The sequence below is a fragment of the Dicentrarchus labrax genome, unplaced genomic scaffold (assembly GCF_905237075.1).
Source record: "Dicentrarchus labrax unplaced genomic scaffold, dlabrax2021, whole genome shotgun sequence".
Lineage (NCBI taxonomy): Eukaryota > Metazoa > Chordata > Actinopteri > Moronidae > Dicentrarchus > Dicentrarchus labrax.
Genome location: NW_026136719.1, coordinates 32,928,908 through 32,947,039, shown reverse-complemented (window position 1 = coordinate 32,947,039; position 18,132 = coordinate 32,928,908). Strand labels below are relative to the sequence as shown.

Here is an 18,132-nt window from a genome sequence, read left to right as displayed (position 1 = left end):
TTTGAAGAACTAAAGGACATTATTACAGAGGTTGGTACTGCATTAACATCTAATTTTGTAGGAGGGCCGTGTTTCAAAAAGTATTACCCCCTTTTCATATCGGTTGATATTGTGCTCACATGGTACATATTCCTAAATGGGACATTAGCATAAATTAACTAAAATACGGAAAACCTAAAGCCAAGTATTGATTGAAGTTATAAGAAGCATTTTTTATAGGAGTGTTTATGGACATTTACCTGTGATGGAAATCAGAGATACTACAATCATTGCAAGAGTAAATCTGATTATCACAAAAGAATGGGATAATGTTTGTGTGCTCTGGTTTCAGTTATAATTGAGAAGAACTGGTGTAATTTTTGTGTCAAGGGCTTAGTTAAAGGTCCAGTGTGTAACATTAAGGAGGATTTATTGGCAGAAACTGTATATAATATTTAGGTATGTTCTCATTAGTGTATAATCCCCTGAATATAGGAATAGTTGTAGGAGTAGTTTTTAATATCTTAGAATTACCCATTTTTACTACTGACGCCGCAGGTTGCCTTCCATGGAGTCCGCCATGTTGAACCACCATGTTTCTGCAGTGGCCCAGAATGGAAAAACCAAACACTGGCCGTTTTTCACGGCCAACGAAGATTCTCCTACACACTTCACAACTAATTGTTGTTTTCCGTCTTCTATATATCTATATATGTGTCATCTTTGTGCATCCAGTACAAAGAGAAGTCCAGGATGCGTTTCTCTTAGCTCAGCATAAAAACTGAAAGCAGCATCCAACAGCAGGACTCTGAACCTCAGGATTGTTGTCTTAACTTGGCCATGCCTCTTTGAAGGCCCTCCGGTCTATCATGCAAAACCAACGACTTGAAAGTCTTACATAACTCTACACATGTACCTTGATTTGTCACGGTTAGTACAGTCACATGAACCCACTGCCAGGGATAATTTCTTCACAGCAGAAATAAAGCAAGATAAGCGTGTTTGTAATGTTTTCCAATCCCGTCATGCCAACAAATTGCCTCCGGCACATGAAAACATGTCTCGTGGTCATTCCGGAGCTGTTTGGTTGGGTACGTTTGGTATTGTGTTACGCAGAAGACACCAGGGGTCTAAAGTCGATTCATAAACAGCGTGAGAGACTGACAACCCCCTGGGAGGACGAGGGAAGAAATGTGAGAAGGCTGCAAAAAAATAAACATGTTCTGAACCCTGCTGAGCACACGTGCTACGCTTCCATACACACACACACACACACACACACATTCACTAATCCTTAGTACCACATGTTAAGACAAAAACACTCTTGTATCTGTAAGTGTATATGTAGTAGACATGACAGGTAGGAGGATAGATCCATAGAGAGATGCTTTATTCTATGATTATCTGAAACATTTGATGACTTATGGCCTTTTTTGACGCATTCATACTCCTTCAGTGGTGGGACATCCCTAATTAAATAGCAAAAGCTCTTTAATAGGCAGTAATGAGATTCTAGAGGAGGAGAAATGAGACTTAGGCAGCCGTCACTTTTCTTTGCTGTTTTACATACACAATTTAGAACAAAATGATGCAGTTTTTTGATCCAATTGGCACATTAGTGAAAAATAAAAGTAAAGATTTTAAAACAAAGGTATTTTTGGGGGCGGGGGTTATTTTCTTCCTTATTGGATAGTGATAGGTGGAGAGGTAGATAAGAAACAGGTAGAGATGGTTATGACATGAATTACACAGTCCCTCCAGGAAGTTCCGATGTCGCAACAATGAACGTAAATTCAAACAATCTTTGTGAATTCTGCGCAATCTTGCAATTTTGTCCAATCATCACAACTTTTCCGCAAATTTGACCAATCACTGTAGTTCCCACACAAAATGCTGAGCCATACATCATCAAACTCACTTGCTCGTTTCTAGTTGTGACAATGCAGACCATGCAGACATGTGCAAAACAAATGTCTGACATTGATCCTGTCACTAGACCAAGTAATTATACAATTAAAAATAATAAAATAAAATGATACAACAACATCTTTTTTGCAATTTTCACTAAAAACATTCAACATGCATCGCATTTGTTTAAGAGACAATGCTGTGAAATCAGGCATTTAAGGCATTTAATCAACAATCCCAAAAAAAGGCTAGGAAAACCTGGAGGGACTGGTTAATGTTTCTGGCTGGAGTTAAACCAGCAACAGTTGCAACCATTGACATGTTACAGACAGATATGATTAAGCAATTAAACAAGAAAATTATTGGTAGATTAAATACTGTGGAAAAAACTGACACTGTTTTGACACCTGGCTAATACCATTGTAATTACAGGGGTTATAACTTTCTATAATATGGTAACACTAGGGCAAAAACATTTAAATTATTTTCTTTAAAGTACCTACTTTTTTATTTTATCATTACTGCTAATAATACCCTGTAATTGCAAAGATTGCCCCATTATTAGTGAAAAAAATATTACCTTGACATGACTATTCTGAAAAGCCTGTTATTATGAGAATGTTGACAAATTATTGCAGTTTAAAACTCTCCAAAGGCTCTGTTAGTATGATTTATCCATCAGTATCACATTATGTGAGAGCATAAGGCAAACTTAGGTCACTCACTCTTTTATTTCCTGTTTAATATGATTTATGTCAGAAAATGCCATAAGGGTAAATAGATACCTGTTTAATATAGTTATGAAAGACATGTAACCAGATCCACCATCATTTTTGTTTAGTCTGAGATGACAATGGATTATTCATATAGCCACCAACAGGTATTATTATAATATAATTTTGAAATATCTTTAAAAAGTCACTCATTCATTTATCTACAATAGTGCTACAGATTGTTTAAAAGGAGTGAAACAGAGAAGGAAAAGACAGGAACAAATGTCTCTGTCTCTCTAGTGCCTGTGTTGTGTTTTTCTCTTGTTCTGTCTCTCGCCCCGTCACCCACACAGACATACACAAATGGGTGCTAAAGTGCTGGTGAAGTCCACTGAGGAAGGATTACAAAAGTAACAGCCTGCTGTCTTAAAGCAGTTTGAAGGTCAGCACGTTTGTCGCTTGCTGCGCTGCTTCCCGTTCTCTGTCCATCAAAGGCTTTTACCACTCAGACTGGGGTTCTGAAGAAAGAGCACTAGTTGGAGTTAAGGGGGAGAGGATGGTATTTTAACAGCAATTTCCATCGATAGCAGTGTCAAACAACAGAGTGAAGAGCAAGTTTGAGGAGCAATTGGTTTGTAATTTCAATCTGAAATGTCAGATGGGCGTTTTTAGAGTGCTTCTGTTGGCACTGGGTCCGATGATTCCTGACAGTTCCTGTGTTTTTAGGCACGCCGCTGTGTTATGGATAGCACTGTCAGTCAGTTGGTCCACCACTTTACCAAACTAAAATGTTCAGTGATCTCTTGACTTTTCCTGTAGATTCACTGGCAGGTTCAAGTTTTCTCTTGTCCAGTGACAATATGGATTAGCACAAAATTGGGTGGAAACATTCATGGTTCTCAGAGAATGTATCATAATGACTTTGGCGATCCCCTGACTCTCCCTCTGGCACCATCAGCTAGTTAACGAGAACTATCAGGATTATCTATACATACAGTAAAGATACACATAATCTAAAGAAATAATGGCAGAATACAGGTAAATGATGGCCCCATTTAGTAAAATAGACCATAACGAAGATGAAGATATTGAAGATATATAATTTATTAATCCCCTATTGGAGAAATTCTTCTTTTCACTCTTTTTTATTCTTACACACACACACACACACACACACACACACACACACACACACACACACACAGGCTGAAATACACACTCCATGCACTTGAGGATATGCAACAGGGAGAGAGATGGTGGAGTGATGGGCTGCCACGTTAGTGGCGCCCATGAGCAGTTTCTTGGGGTTAGGTTGCCTTGCTCAAGGGCACCTCGGCAGTGCACAGGAGGTGAAACGGGCACCTCTCCAGCTACCAGTTCATACTCCATATTGTGGTCTGTGGGATTTGAACAATTTGTTTCCTTCTAGGAATGAGTTGAAACTGTGCAGCCAATCAGAGTAGCTCAACTCGCAGTACGTCACCTCCGCTATGTCCAAAAGTCATGGCAAAACATGGCGACGGCCATAATGCCGAAGTCGAGGCTTCAAAACAGTACTCCACAAACCAATGTGAGAAGTCATGATAGGTTAACACTTGATCAGAACCTTTCTTTCTCTTCTAAAAAGCACAAATGGATGGTAAGCACTCTAAAAAGACTGGCAGGAGTATACTAATACATATAATAAAACAGTATTAGAAACTGGATTGATAGGACAGTAGTGTTTGAAAATTTCCACAGTACAAACATTTGATCCAGACAGCCAGCTTTAACGTGAAAGGTTGAATCAAAAAACTTTAAGCTACTTGGGATATGTAGCTACTCCGTGCAGATAAATAATTATAGCTGGCACCAGCAGTGATATACTAATGTCAGTGAATTCACACATAGCAGGGAAGAGGAGAGCTTTGCAGAGAGTCTCCCATGCATAGTAAAGGTGTCAGGACTGGCGGGCTATCTGCAGCTCACCAGACGCAACCTGTCAGACATTCTTCTCTGAACCCCAGGAGAGAGGTGAGAGAGCAAGGGAAGGTGAGGAGAGACAATAAGGGTGAAAGAAGATAGCTTGGGTTCATCACTCTCAAATGATCCCTTAATCACAGGCAATGAAGCCATCACAGGAGAACAGGTGAGGAACAGAGACCGACAGGAGACATACCTCACCTCTCTCTTTTAAAGCATTAGCCATTCTCCTTCTGCATCTCCGTCCTCCTGTGAACCCTCATTAAGTGATTCAGTCAGTGTAATGAAAGAGAAATATCCTGCAGCCAGTGTGCAGAGCTGAAAGAATGGCTAGTCATGACCGTTTAAATGCCACCTCTTCCTGCATGCATGTCTGTTAGGAGACAATAAGGGCCACCGGCTCAAAGGGACAAAGACAGCTCTTTACATGGAGACACTTTGAATGAGTAGAAGTGTTTCTTAGTGCTATCTGCTAACCCCAAAATGATAGAAGGAGTATCAAAAAGTCTATTTTCTCAAGGAAGGTGATTGATTCTAACATTGATTTAGGGGATTTATTCTGTCTGTCAGAATACAACACCACACATTTCACACTCACAAATTCACACTTTCCCACCAGAGGTTTTCGTAGGTCCAAAACGTTGGAACCAATCCAAAACTGACCTGTGGTAAACCATGCCGAACCTGACATAGATACACTTTTAAAATAGACACCTGCTCTGATGGGGTCCTGAGCACAGCCAGACCTGACCGAAATGGACCAGAGGTTAGTTAAATCCAATACAGAATGTGGTCCACCTGAACAGACACTAACAGAGAAAGGAACGCTGACATCGGCTGCAGCATTTTAAAGGGTTAGTTTTAAGTGGGGTTGCATGAGGTAATTATTCATAGTCAGTGTAAAGCCTATACAGTAAATTGCGGTTTGGTAAAGCACACAGAGTATGGCAGGGAAGCCAAGCAATGTACGGCTGTGGTACCACTTCAAAAAGTCCATATGAGACTTTTTTTATGTGTTTTTTTGTGTTTGGGCTTTTTCCCGTTAATGGACAGAGACAGTTGAAGCGAGACAGGAAATGGTGGGAGAGAGAGAAGGTTGAAATCGAATCTGGGCTGCTGCAGTAAGGACTCACCAGGACACCCCAAAATCAATGTCAGTTTAAATGTACCCTATGTTAAGATGCTGTCGGACAACCCTTTTCAATGAGGAACTGCTGCAGTCTAAAAGAGCGGCACTATAGCCTTATAATAATGACGGATAATGATTTTTAATTTTATTTGTTTATATGCTTTACAGACTAATTTACAGAATTGTTTGTATGTATGTTTTGTTATAGTGTTTGACAAGATATATATCAGTATATATTCAAGATGACAAATAAATAAAATCTAATTAAAATCATGCACAAACAACAAAACCACATTCTGTCATCAATTCAGCCACCCCTGAAATCTGATTGGCCACCCCATTGTCCTTACCTCTTCCACTCCGCACTGTCTTTCAGAGGCTGTAGCGGGCTCCGTTTTAAAGCTCGAGTGAATATACTGGTATCATATGAAACTAGATGACCTAACACATTATTTGGTCCCAACCAGGTCATAGCTACCTAATGTAGCTCATCAACAAACCCTAAATAATGCTGCAAAGATTGGCTTAGTTTTGGCAGTGGAAAAACTGGCTTGACCTCTGACCTTAAGATATCTGAATGAAAATGGGCTATATGGGTAGCCACGAGTCCCCCTTTGCAGACACACCCACTTTATAATCCCCAATTTATGCAGTCTAGAGCAAAAACATCATTTTTGCCTAGAGTATTGGAATATTTCTGAATAATGGGGCATAAAGGTTTTAAAATATGCATGTTGTTTCGTTGTTTCCCTCGTTATTCCTATCAGCACTGACAACATATTACTCATTCATTATGCTGTCTTTCTAATCTTAGCAATTACTAAGATTTAGAAAGGCAGCATAATTGCTACAGCAATGTCAAAGATATCCCTTGATCGCCATTCCTTCTGGTTACATGTATTCAAAGACATGACTGGCAGGGTTTGGGGAATGGAAGCCAGTGAGGGATTCAACTGTTCAGGGTGTCAGGGTAATAAATAAAAATTTGTATAAATTATCATCGAGCAGCTGTGCTCTGTGAGCATCTTGGGATTTATTATTAGATCAGCACTGACTCACTAACCTGATATTTATTTATCAGACAATATCAGCCTCATATATGGCCCCACATAGACATAAAAGCATACACACACACACACACACACACACACACACACACACACACACACACACACATCTTGTTCAAACAGTGGCCAGCGGGGATCCTCAGAGGCAGAGCTCATGTTGACAACCAGTTCACGTCTCTGAGGTCCTGATAATTGATTTCCCTGCTGTAACTTTCACATCTGTCTCAGAGATGTCACAGTAATGACTCCAATCAGCTGACAAGACACACTCAGAGGGCTAAAGTAAGAGTCAAAAACAAAAACGGTTAGAAAGTCATGTCAGGGGCTGTCACAAAGCACTGACTGTCAACCTGGAAAGAACAGAGTAATGCCCCAACAACACTGGGATTGTGTTGGTCCTTTATAAAGCTACCAGAGTCCTTAGAGCACTAAAGTAAGGCACACGCAGCTAAAAGAACATGCCAAGACAAAGGTTTTCCTAGATTTTTTCACTACTACACTTAGATGTATTGCCTGTTTTAGAGGATAACAAAACAACGACAGATCACAAAGCAGCAAGAACCAGTCACAGACCACGATGCAAGAATTCATGAGCCCAGTGGAGTGTGAATGTGGAGCAAATGACAATGGGGAGGACAAGATCAGTTTACACTCCCTCCAGTGAATATCATGTGGTGTGCAGACTAGTAAACAATTAGTAAGCTATTTAAAAAATATGAGTAAATGCACAAAACACATTACAATATACAACATGTACTCGCATTTAGAAACACCTAGTAAATGCAAACAACCTGAGTAAATACTAAAGCTCTACAAACAGATGAAACAAATATACTTACATCTTTATAAGTCAGAAAATGACTGAAACAGAATGTAAATAATTTTTTCTCAATATTAGTTGAGTTACAGTAATTCAGAACAGGGTCAGATTACAATACAAAAAAGCACTCACCAGGTTACATGCAGCATCCATGATTTTAAAAAATCATATCATCTATAATAAAATCTTTGTAATGTATTACAACTTAAAGATTATATTCATAGATGGTACCAAGGAAATACTCACTAAGTGAAGAAGGACAGGAAACAAGGGGGTAAAATTACAATTAAAGAAAATGACCCAGTAAATATCAAATAATAAAAGTACATACAGCCACATTCTTAGTATGTCCCTTCACAAGTCCTGTCATATAAAGGTGTGTCACTGTGTGACAAAACTATAAAAATAATATAATATTATTAATAACATAATAATATATGCATGTATGTATAAATATGAAATATTTTGTTTCCTAGCAAAAACAATAAAGTAAAAAAAATTAAAACATTAAAACTATGTTAATAATAATTCCTTTTCTATTTGTAAACATATTGTGATTTGTCAAAAAATGTTTTACATTGCAATTTTGTAAATATATCATAATATTTAAATAAATGATAATATAAGTAATTTCATTTCTGTATTAACGCTGTTACCCCATTGTTCCTGCCTTCTTACCCAGTAATAATACTACTGAACCTCATTATCAAATAGTATACCTGTTTCCACTAAATAATTAGTCATTTGTGGGCTGTAATATAAAGCATTGCCAGTCCAGACTTCAATTCAGCACAAAATCATTACAGAAGTTACTGCAGGGTACTCACACAGAGCAGGTTTAGTGTATTATTTAGAGAGACCCAACAATTCCCACCATGGGCAAGCACTTGGTGATATTGGCAAGTAAATACTCCCTTTTAACAGGCAGAAACCTTAAGCAGAACCAGGCTGTGTGGGCTTCCTTGTGCCTTAAGGTTGGGAGTTGAGAGAGAAAGACAGGGGGGAGAGAGAGAGAGAGAGAGTGAGAGAGCAGGAAGAAAGAGAAATGCTTTCTTTTTAGCCCCCAGAGCTCATGCTGACATTTTTGTCTCACAGCTGTCCACAACATACTCTATAGACAGACAGGTAGAGAATGAAGAGAATAAAAAAGACACGTGAACAGACACAACTTAAATCTCCAGTGAAGTGGCACGTAAAAGGAAAATGTTCTGAGATGTTTGGCTGTGCTTCAATAAGCCCTGGAGCGACTAACAAGAGTGTTTCTGTTGTATAAGCTTTTTTATAAATTTTTTCTTCTCTGCTGTCTGCTCTGATATCCTTTGTCAGCTAACACACATCTATCTTCCTTCTCCAACACCCAAAAACTCCATCCCCCTCCTCCTTCAACTGAGCAACTTTGAGTACTTTGTAAAAAAAGATAGATTACATACGCTTCTCATTTCCCCCGCCCACCTGCTGACACCACCTGTCCTATATCCACTTCTTCATTTCCTATTTTAACTTGCTTTTCACCCCTCTCTCCCAATGAGGTGCTTAACCCTGCTTACCTAATGGCGCCAGTTAAGCGCAGTTGTTTGGATACTGAGGTGGGATATATGCACCAAAACCACATTAGACATATAAAGGGAACAGAGAATGTCATTGCAGATGCGCTGTCTCATGCTCCTCTGCACTGATTGGTCACTGGTGTGATCTTCCAAGTTGATATGGCCTGTTGTACTTTTATTCACCTGTTCTAGCTGCGCCTGTCTTCTTAATTTGCTTCTCAGGTACCGGGGTTGCTGAGGATGGGTGGGGGAGGTTACAGTTGAAGAATCCAGCATAAAGGTCATGTATCTTCATATTATTTTGTTGAATCATTTTGTTTTTTTGTCTTTGTACCTGCGTGGGGTGGTGATGGTATGCCGATGATCCTTTTGCGACACCGACTTTTAAGGGGGGGGGGCTCCTAAAGGATAAAAACCCTGTCCCAGCTTTGCTCCATCTCTTTCATTTGGCTGCATCCCCGACAGCAGCAGCACATTCTCAGCTTTTGTTTGATTTCTGTTAATATAAGGTTAAGTTAATATAATAATATAATAAAGTCCTCTTCCGTATTTGTTATGGCCTAGGAGCAGGGTTATGCCAGATGTCTATCTCTGCATGACTACAAGGTGTGTCACTGTGTGACAAAACTATAAAAATAATATATAATATTATTATAATATAACAATAATAATCTTCCATACCCTGTAACTACACTGTAATTGCACATGACTTCCTTCCACAGCACAGTATTTAATCATCAGTTTTGCAGCTATAAGGTGCTTCATTCTTACCAATGTAGTGTTTGTAATGTACTGTATAATATATGTATGTATGTATAAATATGAAATATTTTGTTTCCTAGCAAAAACAATAAAGTAAAAAAAATTAAAACATTAAAACTATGTTAATAATAATTCCTTTTCTATTTGTAAACATATTGTGATTTGTCAAAAAATGTTTTACATTGCAATTTTGTAAATATATCATAATATTGAAATAAATGATAATATAAATAATTTCATTTCTGTTTTAACGCTGTTACCCCATTGTTCCTGCCTTGTTACCCAGTAATAATACTACTGAACCTCATTATCAAATAGTATACCTGTTTGCACTAAATAATTAGTCATTTGTGGGCTGTAATATAAAGGACAACAAGGTGTGAAAGCTGTACTCAATTGCTTCATTGATCAACGCACGCACACACGCACGCACGCACGCACGCACGCACACACACACACAAAGTCTGTTTATATTCACATAGATGGTTGCTTGAGTGAAAAACAAAAGATGAACCTTGTTTCAGTCTATTTGTTCAAAGATGAAATCAACTTCCTTTTTTCCTTTTCAGACATACATCTGCTCCATCTCTGTTACAAACACACACAGAGTATGTGTATGTGTGGCAATGTGGTTTAAATCACAGGCTGCTGTAATAACAAGCTAAAGAGAGCTCATGCCTTTTTGCCTATAAGTGCTACTTGCACTGAGAAAGGCAGCTCAGCATTTCTCAGCTTTTAATGTCTATAGCCATCAGTAACATTAGTCACATTCCAGAAACAATGTAAGAGCAAACAATCAACATAACAACATGAAACACTACAACATTAAACACTAAAAGATTCTGTGCATTCCACTCAAGTTTCATCAAAAACAAGTCAATTTATCGCTCACATTAACAACTGTCTTGCTGTGCAGTTTGGAGAGACCGTAATGGTGAGTCTGGGGCACTCAGCAGCTCTTCTTATTATGTGGAATGATACGGGATGCAATTTCAACAGAAGCAGATTGTGCATTGTGTGTGTTGTTAATGGGAAAATGACATAAAATGAAAAACATGTTTCGCTGTTGAGAACAAGCGAGAAGTGTTTTAAGAGCATTGGGGAAACAGACTTTACTCCAACTTCTGTGGTTACTGCATAAATCACAACAAAACCTGCGGCAAAGGAAATCAGTGCTCTTGCATTTCACAAAATGAAACAAGTAATGAACTTTGATAAAGATCCACTTGTTTCTGATGCAGGTTTATTTTCTTTGTAGCCCCACTAGTGACCGGATTAATAAAGACATTCACCTATCTGATGCACTGCAAAGGAAACATGCTGCAAGTGGTATAGAAGAAAATGGAAGTTAAAATATGATATCAGTTTCTGGTGGAACCTATAAGAATATGCTAGCAATTAGAAAAAGGGCTGATTCCATGTGTACAGCCAAAGACTGCTAATACTAATAGAATCACACACTGCTTCTAGTGTGTCCTGCAAATTTGCATTGTGTTAGCTTGCAGTGTTTTGCGTATGTTTTCTGCATCTGAGGTGTATTTCTTTATACTGTGAATGTGTTGTCAAATTGGTGACAATCTGTTTTTTGGTTTGTGTTAGACAAAAGCAGAATAAAATAGTCACTGTTGTTTTGTCCCCATATGTAAAACTTGTAAAACTCATCATGTTGTGATTATCCTGGGAGGTCACAATAGCTCCCTTCCTGACAAGGTAGCATGACAGGGTGCCAATGGATCTGTTAGGTCATATAGTTTAATATGATACCAATGTGTTGACTCTAGCTTTAAATTTAGTCCACTTCGGCCTCCTTTCAGAGTGGAAAGGATTACGTTAAACCATTACATCCTCCTAAATTGTCATATAGTGGACCTAAATGCCTAATATTTATATTCCTGCAGTTTGGGAGAATACAAGTTCATTGATGAGCAGTTAGCAGAGAGGGCTGACTGACACAAAGGGAAGACAGAGAGGACAGAGGGGGAAAACTGAAGGGAAAATCCAATAAAACTAGAGGAAATCCAATGAAAGACAATGTGGTGGAGGCAGAAAAGTGCAGAAAATGGAGGGTTTATGTGATCATTTAGCCAGTAAATGTCACATAAATACCACAACATCAGAGCCCAGCTAACTTTGATTGCACCGTGCCTTCATCAGCCCCTGGAGCAGGCATTGTGGTCAGAAATACACTTCACATATATAGTACTGGTGTGAAATGTCAGTGGTGTGAGGGCAATCACACTGCAGAAAGACTGCAAAAAGACGATGAGAGCTAATTATATTGCTCTAAATGAAATGTCAGGTATGCTACTGTAGGAACACCTGAATTACTGCTTGCACACTTCAGTAAACAATAAGACTAACATTTACTGACTATCATACGAAACATCATAGCACCTGGTACAACCAAAACATAGAAACAATAAAAGAGCAAACAGGAGACATTAGACATAATGTCAAAAACAATAGCAATAACCAGGACAGTGAGTCAAGTTATTCTTATTTTCTTGCATTTACTGGCAGAGGGATTGATATGCAAAACGTTAACTCAAGGGTTCATCCATGTCCATCTACTGCATGCCTAACCATGGGAATGAATGCACACAATTGTATCAACCCTATTGTCAGACACAGTGTTGATTTCAGACAATTCTGGAAAAGCAAAAATTACCTAGAATAGAGACTGAGGACTTTCTCCTAGGTTTGGCGGGAAAAAAGAGAAACAAAAAAAATCTATCTCTGTGTTACAAAGCGATTGCTATACCTCCAGTTTGTTTAACTACAGAGGACAATGGGGGAGAGCATTATTTTAGGTAAGAGTAGGCATATGTTTGTTAGCAGCAACTACTTTACATTTAGAAATCCAAAGATGATTGGTAGGCGCTGATATCTCAGATTGTCTGGTATCACACAACTTAATATTACCTGGTGGATTATGACGAGACGCAAATTTGGGGTCGCCAAGATGAAAGGCATGGTTGCCACGTCCACACCCATATGCCTATCCGAGCAGTGGTGCTTTAGATAACTGACAGAAATACATTGTGGATAAAAGTGCTCAAAATGAGTTCAACTCACCCTAGCTCAACATTACAAGGTGTTTAGGACAAATACAGCCCAGTCTTAAAAGAACTTAAATAGCTGCATTGGTTGGGGGATGTTGTTTCAAATACCACTTAGATAATGACATATAATCCAGGAAGGCTGGGTTTAAGTTTTTTGACCAAACAACTCTGGATAGATACAAAGGCAGAAACATGGATATGTGCCCTTTTCATCAGATTCATAAAGCTGTACAAATCTGCTGGTACTTCCATCCATCAATTATCTGGCAGTTATGTGGGTCCAGGTTGCAGAGCTACTGAAATAAACACTGGACTGTTTGATCAGGGTCTTAGGGACAGGATGAGGAGCTCAGACATCGGGCGAATCGTGTATCACCGTTGTTTCTTTTTCTTTTTTTCATGGAAAAGAGCCAGTTGAGGGGGTCCAGGCATCTGAGTTGGATGCCTCCAGGAGTTTAAGGCATTTCAGGTAGGTAGAACTGAGTGAGACCCCGGGGCAGACCCAGAACGTGCTGGAGCAATTACATATAAACAGTAGACAATGGATGGATGGACCATCAGAAAAATCTGAGCAAGAGGGTGTGTATCCATCTCACTAGCTTAGCCTTCTTGCGACTTCACAGAACCTTATGCATCTGATCCCTGGTCTTTTTATAGCATGAAAATGTGGAGTGAAAATGCTCGAGATTGAGCCTGGCAGCCTAGAGTTTCCTGTGATAGCTGTCAGATTCCACAGCAATGACAGCAACACACAGGTATCTCAGCTGACACAAATCACACACACACATCTTCAGCCTGTACGTATTCCACTGGCAAGTATGATAAGCCCTCCTCTGTGGCCAGTCACAGCCTTACCTGAATAAGTCTATGCTATTTTACCAAGGATCACAAACTGCCATCTTACCAGCAGATAGAGAATAGAGGTGTCAGGTTCATCCAAGCATGAGTGCATGTGCATGTGTGTGTCTGTGCGCACAATCTTTCCACACCACAGTCTCACTGACCCACATAAAATGCTGGAAAGGAAAACCTGACTTCAACAGGCTCCCTCATTAGGTAAAGGCTCGCCATGATTTATGTGCACTGTCTATGCCAGGGACAGCTCCAGCAAACACACGCATAATGACAAGCAAGTACATGTATGCACAAACACATACATACATCAAGTCAGAAAATCACCCGGCCGGCGTGGAATAAAAACCCTCTTTGTCCGCTGTTTACCCTGCTGCCATTTTCTAATTGGATGTCTGTGGTCTTAGGCTGGAGTTTATACAAGTGCTCTGTACAGCTGCAAGTAACCACAGCACCTCAGTACTCCAGCAAGTCAGTTTGCAAACACTCTGTGAGAATTGCACTGAAAATTCTCACTGCTTATCTCAACCTCCCAAGACCTGCATCCCAAAACCACGGTTGTATCTAATGTATGCTCGAGGTTAAGTGGTCTCAACTTCTGCCCATATTCATTGAAAAATACCTAGATCTTTAAAAGTAGACAGTTCAAACCAATTTTCACCCTGTATGATGGGCGGCTGTGGCACAGAGGCGGAAGGGTTGTTCCCTAATCGGAAGGTTTTCGGTTCGATCCTTGGCTCCTCCTGCCACGTGTCGTAGTATCCTTGAGCAAGATACTGAACCCTGAATTGCTCCCGATGCTGTGCATCGCTGTGTGAATGTGACCTGTACTTTCTAGTCTTCCAACAACTCAAAGCGCTTTTACACTACATGGCACATTCATCCTTTCACACACATTCACTCAGTGATGGCAAAGTCCATCGAACAGAAACTAACTCATTCATACACATTCAAAACTATAAAATCTACAAGTTGTAACGTTTGAGTTAGAATAGTGTGCAAGAGTGGGGGGATATACACAAGAAGGTTGTTAAGGCAGTCTCCGTCTTTAGCATGCTGATGTTTAATGTCCCCGATAAATTTATCACTAAAACAATCTGACAGCTGTGTGCATTAATAGGAGAACTGGAGCAGACATTTAGTAACGTAAAAGTTACTTTACCTAATAACAATTACTTTTATAGGGCAGTAATTGATAAAGTAAGTCTTTTTGAGACAAGTAACTGTTACTGAAGTAATTTTCATTAACTAGCACTACACTTATTAACATAGAATATATAATTAAACTAATAAATTCCTCTGTATGGCTAGATAGCACCAAGGGTGTGTGGGAAAATAAAGCTTTTTTGGTGATTTGGGAGAACTGAAGCCTAAATATTAATGCTGCCCTGTCAGTTAACTTCACTGGGTGTATATCTCCTTTTAGAGCAATATTCTGTGTTTAGCTACATTTCCTCTAGCATGTTACCAACAGAGAATTCCAATGCAGATTTGATGGCGTTGATACATATTACATCAGTGTTTCCTGGAGCTCACATCTATGTGTCTATTTATCTCCCTCTCTGTGCCCCCACCTATGCTCAGCAGGGTTAGAGCTTTTCAGCCAAGCAGAAAACCTTCAGAGGCAATTCTTAGGTGCCTCTCCTCTGGAAGCTAGGACAGGCCAGCGCATAGCCACACACACACACACACACACACACACACACACACACACACACACACACACACACACACACACACAATGACTGTGGACTTGAACAGACAAATGTAGAGGCCAGCATTAGTTCCACTTAGACTGTGATACCAAACTGTAAGTGTACTGTGTGTGTGTGTGTGTGTGTGTGTGTGTGTGTGTGTGTGTGTGTGGAAAAAAAAAGTGAGAACCCATGAGCATGTACTATATGATCCAAAAATGAAGCTATACGAGTATATTAGCATTTAGCTTTTTGAATGACATCTTTAACAGGAGGTCAAATGTCACATTTGAGTGCTCCTGTATATGGTTGCCAAGTGAAAGCCAACAAGCACTGGCATGCTTTTTTTCTCCCAGCTGGCATAGTGGATGGTTCTAAATACCACAATACCCATGAGCCTCAGCCACAGTTGCTATGGAGAAAAAGAAACCAGTCAGAAGTGTGAGTCAGAGCTGTTGCAGTTGAGAACAAAGCGCCACAACTGTTAATCCAAATTTGACCCAGAATGTGTTTGGTTGTATTAGGTATGATAATATTGTAACCCCCTAAGTCAGATCAGACGCACTCATGGGTTCATAGAGCATTGAGGAGAGAAAAAGTTTCCCAATTTTAAAATGGCCATTTATTAAAGATGCAATCAAAAATGCAATCAAGTCATCTTTGACCAGGTAATGTAATTAGATTCAAAGGTAATTTGGGTCGACTATAGTTACTTTTTTTGTAATTTCATTACTTAATCTTGAATACTGCATGTATCCATTACAACCCAACCCTAACATTTTAGAGACAAACAGGTCGTCTGATTGTCTCACTGCTCATGTTTCTTAAGCCTTCAGGCTTTGTTGTAGTGGTCACACTTTTTGTCCAGATCTACGCAATTACCTTGGTCAGCACTTGAGCTGAAATTATTAGGATATTAATAATTATTATCAAAAAGTTAATTGGAAACTCTTTAGACAATTAATCTGAGTTACTTTTTGAGCAAACTGCAAAAAAATTGCAGCTTTTTATTCCAGACAAAACAAGTAATTTCAAAATGTCAGCTTTCTTTCCCACTTTTTTCAACATTTTATAGACAAAAATATGAACAGAATGAGCAAGAAAATGTAAATGTATGGACTTGTATTTATACAGCGCTTTTCTGGTCTACCGACCACCTAAAGTACTTTACAACACTTGTCACATTCACACATTCACACACTGATGGAAGAGGCTGCCATGCAAGGTGCTAACCTGTTCCTCAGTAGTGATACTGCTAGCGACAGCGTTAACGATGATACTAAACTCACCACTTCACACATACACTGAGGGCCCAGCCATCGGGAGCAGTTTGAGGTTCAGTATTTTCCCTAAGGACACTGCGCGGTGGCTGTGGCTCAGGTGGAAGAGCGACCTGCTCTACCGCCTGAGCTACAGCCACCCCTGATCAGCAGTTTAATCGATGATGAAAATAATTCACAGAAAGTTCCAAAAATAAAAACAAATTGTAGTTTTCCTTCACTTTGAAAAAATTAGACATTTTCTAACAGTTGTTCATCTTTTGTGCTGATGATTTAACCTGGAGAGTCTCACGTACATCCAAGTCTTAGAACTGCTCCACCTGTCAGTGCTCTCACATACAGAAAATGAACAGGATTTTAACAGATACCTGAATCACCTCCCGCCAGGCAGCTCCTTTGTCTCACTCTGCAATTACTGTACATGACTATCAGTCCTGTAATACAGTAGAAAGGGTTTCAAGAGGGAGTATAAATACCTCCATAATGCAGCTCTGTAAACTTGTCCACCACACACCTGCTGTCCTGCAGCATCCAGATGTTCCCTAACAAGCATTTCCCCTCCGAAACCGGTAATTACGCTTGTGCAGCTTTGCTCTCGGCCTAGTAAATGTGCATCATCTCTGCACATGCCAGTGCTCTGCCTCCCTGCCAGTCAGGGCCTGAATACCTTCCACTGCATTGTTGTCATTTCACAAGTCTAATCCCCAAATCACTGACCTGTCGACACTCGTACCGCCGTGCAGACGCGCACACAGCACTCACATGAGTTCCAACGTGATCGTAATAATGTTATTCAGAGCTTAATCTCAGTCCTCACAAGCTGGGACATGCTGAAGAATATATAGTTAAAAAAGTGTTGAAGGAGCAGCACTCGGCCTGGAAAATAATTGTGTGTTTCTCTCTCGGAGGTCTGTGTCAACACTAAATAATGGAACAATCGTTGCTCTAACATCCAGTGCTGTATTTAATTACAGTGCAAAGAAAACAACACGGTGTTACCTTTGAAGCACTCTGACCTACACAGGACAAGACAAAGTGGTTGAGTGAAACACCAAAGTTGTTTTTGTGGAGAGGCAGTTTCTCTGTCCGTGACATGACGCGGTTGCCAGAGATAAGACCAGCAGATAAGTCAGACGGAGAGGCGAGGGGGAACTTGAGCTTATCTTACGAGACGGACAAACAATAAGCTCCTTCTCCTGCCCTTCAAATCCCCACCCAGAAATTAATACAGAATCTTTTTTGATTAATGAACACTGAGTCATGTACATCGATCCGCCGCTCAGGATAAGGTGCGAAGGAAAAAAAGGTGACACGGGATGATTTAGTGGTCCGAACTGTGAGGCAGCTCTAAATGCTG

The 18,132-nt window shown here is 39.7% G+C and overlaps 1 protein-coding gene across 4 annotated transcripts in view; it reads right to left on the bottom strand.

The window, feature by feature from the left end:
- The window catches only part of LOC127351949 (cell migration-inducing and hyaluronan-binding protein), a 190,723-nt gene that overhangs the window by 127,339 nt on the left and 45,252 nt on the right, over positions 1–18,132 (bottom strand). Inside the window, exon 1 of one of the 4 annotated variants that reach the window (XM_051379977.1) lies at positions 17,252–17,403. The exons of the other annotated variants lie outside the window; for them this stretch is intronic. The gene's annotated coding sequence lies outside the window, so the exon portion shown is untranslated. Of the gene's footprint in view, positions 1–17,251; positions 17,404–18,132 lie in introns of those variants that run through there. 4 annotated transcript variants of the gene reach the window in all.